This window comes from Athene noctua, chromosome 2 (assembly GCF_965140245.1).
Source record: "Athene noctua chromosome 2, bAthNoc1.hap1.1, whole genome shotgun sequence".
Lineage (NCBI taxonomy): Eukaryota > Metazoa > Chordata > Aves > Strigiformes > Strigidae > Athene > Athene noctua.
In genome coordinates this window covers 13,649,385-13,655,401 of record NC_134038.1, presented here as the reverse complement: position 1 = coordinate 13,655,401, position 6,017 = coordinate 13,649,385, and positions in this window count along the sequence as shown.

The following is a 6,017-nucleotide window of genomic DNA, read 5'->3' as shown; positions in this document are numbered from 1 at the left end:
ACGTGGCGGTGTTTATCGGCACCGCCCTCGCCCTCCGCCGGCGGCCCGGGGCGGGGCGGGGCGGGGCCGGGCCCGGCTGCCGGGGGCGGGGCCGGGCTGCCGGGGGCGGGGCCGGGCTGCCGGGGGCGGGGCCAGCGGGCCGTTTGCGTGCGCGGCCGGACGAGCCGTGCCTGTGGGGTTTGGCTGCGCACGGCTGTGTGCGTGCACCCAAGTGCCGTACGTGTGTACATCTACTGCATTTATATACCGCGCCGAAAAACGCCTCTACAGCTTGAGCTGTAGATAAAAAACATTAAATACAGAATACAACTATGTATGAAATTAATGTTTATGCATATTTCAATTCCATATAAACCTCGTATCGATCTATTGATACAAGTAAAATATTTTCACATTCATAGACTGTTTATGCTTATAAATGTGTTTGAGATACTTATGTATCACAAAATTATATTCTATTTATGGAAAAATAGAATCCAAACATACAGAAACATGGAATCTAGCCAAATTTAGAACCTGGTGAAAACATACAGAAAACAAGTTATATGTGATTCTATACAGAGAACACTATATAAAGAGAAAAAAAAATATATAGGATGTTTTCTAAATGTATGCTCCATATTTATATATTTTATACTTTCATACTTGCTTGTTTTCTATATGTATAACATGTATCCTATATTCATGTGGGCTTATATGTTGTTTTTATATATAATGCTATTTATATTTTATAGATAAATATGACTGAAAGATATATAAATATATATAAAACAGTACTATAGATGAAAATATATGTGATATATACATGTCATTTATTGGGTGCATGCTCTGGTACTTGATAGCAAAAGTGTTATATATTGAATATTAAAAACATGGGGTTTTTTTTGCATTCAGGCCCTGGCTGAGGGGTACATTCACAGCCAGGAATGCATTATGGCTCATTTCATAAATATAGAACATTTTGTGTTAGGATTATGACATATTTTCCCTGTGCTATGGCGTATCTCCATATGCGTATTTTCATATTGCCAAGTCGACGTTACGTGGGGGCACTGTGCGTGGGGTCTCTGGGTGGCCAGGAGCCGCTCCAGTCCGGTAGGAAGGGGAGGGTGGGTTTCGGGACAGGGTGGCCATTGGCGTCGCCTGGCTGGCACTCGGGGCCAAGGGCTGAAGTGAAGAGACATGGCGAGCGGCTGGCTGCGAGGCCGTGGGGATAACGTGCCCTAATCCGGGTCATGTTGCCAGTTGTTCTCTGGCTGCACTGCCTGCCACTGTGGGGCATTCGGTAATCTGGTGCTTGTAAGCGACGGTGTTATGTATTCAGCCCCAAACCCTGAAAAAACCCTAATAAAAACAAGCACTGGAGGTTCAGGGAAGGCTGCCCATGCAGATGCGGTGCTGCCGGGGTCAGCGGGAGCTCTGCTGGCAGGAGAGTGGCGAGGCGGGTGCTGGGAGCTCCACACCAGAAGTGTTGGCTGCCCCAGCCACCCCATCTCCATCTCCTGCCATGGGGCAGGTGTTACACGGGTGTCAGTGGGAAGAAGAGTGAAAACCCATCAGCTAAAAGCTGCCCCATTTGAAGGGTGCTTGCAGCCCCTGTGAACAAAGCACTTGAGAGCAGCGGTGAGCCAGAGCACACGCAAAAATTAAAATCCAAATACAAGGACACCGGGGCCAAGGCTTCCTTCGGCCCATTTGGTCCACCCCTTTGGGGCAGTGGTCCCACCTTCCCTTACAGGCAATGCCAGCTATTTTTTGAGAGGCAGGGGATACTGTTTAAGCTGCAAGAGTGCTTTGAGCTGCGAAATCGTCTTCAGCAGTTTCTTCTTCAATTTCAGTGCCCTGTGCCTTCAACAAGTGAGCGTCTTCCAACAGCATTGCTGCAGGTGGCATTGCCCTCCCCATGCCAGGAGACACCAGAGGGAACCTGGTTTGTGCAGTGGAGCTGCTTGGGATGAGGTGACCTCCTAACAGCATCACTGAGCTCGGTGTGTTCCTGAAAGGCTGTGGCCACCTGTCACCCGCATCCTGCCCTGCAGAGTGGGTTAAGCCAGGCAGATCCATGTCACTGAAAATATCTTCATCCTTTCAATGATGATTGCTCGGCAGCTCTGAAGTGCAGATCAGATTTGGTCTGCAGAAGGGGATGGAGAGAGAAATGAGTGTGCTAGGGAAGGCAGACACAAGGAACTGATGTGTTCTGCCTCGTAAAAAGCATTGTGATCTGGGGTGATAACCCACAAACACTGTCAAACCGTTGAGGGAGCCACTGGTGGTCTGCAGCAGGCAAACAGCTGCTGACTGAAAGCACCATGTCAGACCATGAGCCAGTGAGAGCTGTGGATTCAATTGAGAAAGGGATGTGTTAAAATCTCTGGAGATTTTAATATGGTGTGGTAGGAAAGCCACTGCCATCAGCACTGTAGGACAGCCTGAACGCAAGCTAAAAATTTTTATGACTGGAAAAACCACGAAAAAACAAGAATGAAGCTTGCTGAGTGGACACGCAGGTGCAGAGCCAGGGTTAGCCAGGCTGAACCTGCCACAGGCACTGACATTTTAGAAATGGTGGGGCAGATGGAAACCGGAGCTGCTGCTCCAGAGCACAGACCCTTTCCCCAGGGACCAAAATAGATCCACTCGTGGCCGAGCTGCTCTGCTCCCACCGGCCAGGCACAGCAGCAATGGTCTGTCTGGAGCAGGTTGTGGAGGAGTGGCTTTTCCGAGGGCTTCTCTGACAAGCGAGTTTCCACACCAGGATGTTGCAGGGCAGCAGTCTCCTTTATTTACTTAAGCCTTTACTTAGCAGGTACCACAGGCACTTAAAACTCTGCCTCTGGTCCTCTGCAGGCTGTCGGCCTGCAGGGATTAAGGGAGCATGGACAAACGCATGCGCATGCCTGGGAAGGTGCAGAGATTTGCAAACAGCCCAGCAGAGGCATCGTTTTTGTCCAAAACTGGTACATCTGTAACTGATTGTGGCTCTGTGTTTACGGATCTGGGAATCGGCAGCGGAGGGATTAGAAGTAGTGTGTTTAGCTGTGAAAGGAGAACGTTTCCCTCCCTACACCGGTGTGGTGGCTCTTACAGAGGCCTCTGTGCGGCACGTCCATCACAGCTGGCATTACCCGCACGCAGCCAGCCCCGTGTGCACATGCGAATGCATGTTGCACAGACATCAAAGCAGCCTCTTATGCCTCCTCCTGGAGCTCCTGGACACAACCCCACCTCCACAACCTTGAACCTCTCCAAGGCTGGGCTCCTCATAGTGAAGAATGAGTTTTATCTCCAGGCATGCATGAACTGGGCAGGGTGGCTCTGTCATTGTCCACGGCTGGTTGGAGCAAGGGGGAATTTGCTGCAGCACAGTTTCGAAGGGAAAAACTGAAGTTCTGGCATGAGCCGGGTACAGGGTGACGTTGCTGAGTGGCCACAGGGTGCACCTGGGATTGGACACAATCCTGGGGCAGTGGTGCAGCTGCTCTGCACAGGGATGGTGAGGACTTGGGTCCAGTGCTGTCTCAACTTCAACCTGTGCAGACTCACAGTCAGCACATACAAATACCATAGGGCAAAGCTAACGCTGGAACTCCACTCTGGCAGTGAAAATGGGCACCGAGGCTGTGAGTGAAGGGTGCTGTGCCAGGTAGTGCATAATAAAACCCACCAGCATTGGTTTACAGAAAGGCAATAGGTGCTTGACTGTAGGTTGTGACTCACTTGGGTTCCCACAGGTAAGTGGACTTTGGGAGAATTATCAATGTGGTCATTGTATAATCAATGCCTGCATTAAAGGATGCGTTTTCTGCATGGGGATAAAGCCAGAAAGCCTCTTCCAGAGAAAACTGGACAACAAACCCTCATTTGGGACGTCTTACAGGATCCTGCCCATGCCACAGTCTCAGGCTATCCCATCCCAGATGCTCTCCCACCATCTGATGGGGAGAGGCAAGGAGCCCATGTTTGGCTGCAGCAGCCTGCACTCTCAAACCTCAGAAGCAAACATGTCCCTCTTACCCAAAAAAGAGGCCCAGCTGATGGATATTTCCTTAGGGAGACAGCCTCTGTGCCCCTGTCATCCCTGGCTGGGCATGCTGGCAGATGAGTTGGCATGCCGTGGCTCACGCTGTTGCAGGAGGGTTTGCCATCTGGCAAAGCCATGCAGTGAGGATGAAGGGCATCTGACTTCGGGAACGGTGAGTCATGGTGTGGCCCAAGCTTAATTTTCCTACACCTCTGTTCCCTGAAAGCAGCAACTCACTGAGAGAGAGCAAATGCCAGAAATAAGCTTGGCCTGCTGGTCTGTGCATTACAGGGATGCTTCAGGGAAGCTAATTTTCCCCTGGGACTCTCTATTTCTCCTGTCTAGATACTCACAGGTGTCATGCAGAACCTTATCTTTCCAAAAATTCAGTAGCTCTACCCCGAATCAGGCCTCCATTTGGCTCTGGGCATGAGAGATGACCCTCCTGCCCCTGCCTGGCATCCTCCAGGTGACTACCTGGTAGAGGTGGGTCCCTCAAGGCACCTGACAGTGAATGTCTTCAGGATCCTCCTGGGAGACAGATGTCACACAAACGCCAATGACATAAATGTCCCTCACCACGGATTCCTGCCTGTGCATTACCAGAGCCTGGCTGCAGGTGGGCAGAGCACAGGTATAACAGCAATAACTTCTCATCTTCAAAGCATTAGGTGGTGGGAATTAATCCTCATACCAGGCAGGTGAGTCTCATGACCCTTGCTCCACAGAGAGACAGAGTAAATGATGTGATGAAGGGTGAATCAGGTCACGGCTGCAATGAAATCATGGCAGTGCCTGCCTGCCTGTCCCGTGACCATTAGACCTTATGTAGTCATCAAGGAGGTAGCTGGTATCCAAGGAGGGGCAGGAGCCAGCCTCTCCTCTGGTGGCAAGTCACATAGCCCGTGGGGAGGTGCTGGGTCATGACTCACCTTTTGAAGCAGGGCTGGATGTGGCTGAGGAGTCGTGGGGTGCATCCTCCGACAACTCACTCCCAGGGTCTGGCAGTACGAGATCACCCAGTTAAGTATGTTGAAAGGCCAAGGGAAGAAGCTCCTGGCAGGGTCCGAGTGCCAAACGTTTTCTTTGTTGCCTTTGAAAGTTTGAGCTAAGATTTTAGCCCTCTGGATGGGGTCTTGGCTGCGGATGTTGGGGTGAGAGGGCCGTTTCTGTAAATCACTACTGGAGACTCAAGCCAGAAGACTGGCCCAAGGGCAGATTTGGTCTCACCAGCTGCTGCTTGACCTTGGGTGAGTTACTCGATCTCCCCAGGCAGAAGCCTGCTCTGCAATGAAACAGGAGCAGTGCAGAGCAGCAGCTCCTTGGGAACCAGAGGGGGAGGAACAGCATAGTTTCCTGGGCAAATACTTGCAAGTGAGTTTGGTGTGAAAATAGAAAATATTTAGGAAAAGTAAAATGATGCCCTGCCTTTACCTTGGTTAACAGAAACGTACCCCTAAATGCAGGGTGATGTGGTTAGGCCAGATAATAGAGAGGAGAAAGCCACAATAGTACTGGCAGTTCCCTGTGCACAAAAGACAAACAGCAGGGTGTTGTCTGTGAGCCAACTTCCACGTACATTGCACGCGATGGGCCAGCCTGTCCTCCCTCCTCCCTGCACCATCGGTAGCTCTAAAGGAGGAAAGAGGCTGGCAGCAAATTATTATCAACAAATTGATTGAAAAGAGTAGCAGCTTGAGGGACTTGTGTCTTGTCAAATTGGAAGTATATCCAGGAATTATTTCTTGCTTATAGTAAATTGTGCATGGTGTAGCAGACAGAAGGTCTTGGGATTTGATTTCACAGAAAATATATGTTTGCCATGTCAAAGGGTGTCTCTGCCTCCCGCCCACTGGGTTAAGCCCAGGATTCTGCAGCCAGGAGTTGTTAGTATTTGACATTCAGTTCCACAATGGAGAAGAGCAAGAGTTCAGAGCTACAGTGGGCAAGCGGCCAGCGGCGCCTGAACTGGCCATGGCGACAGTCCTGCAGG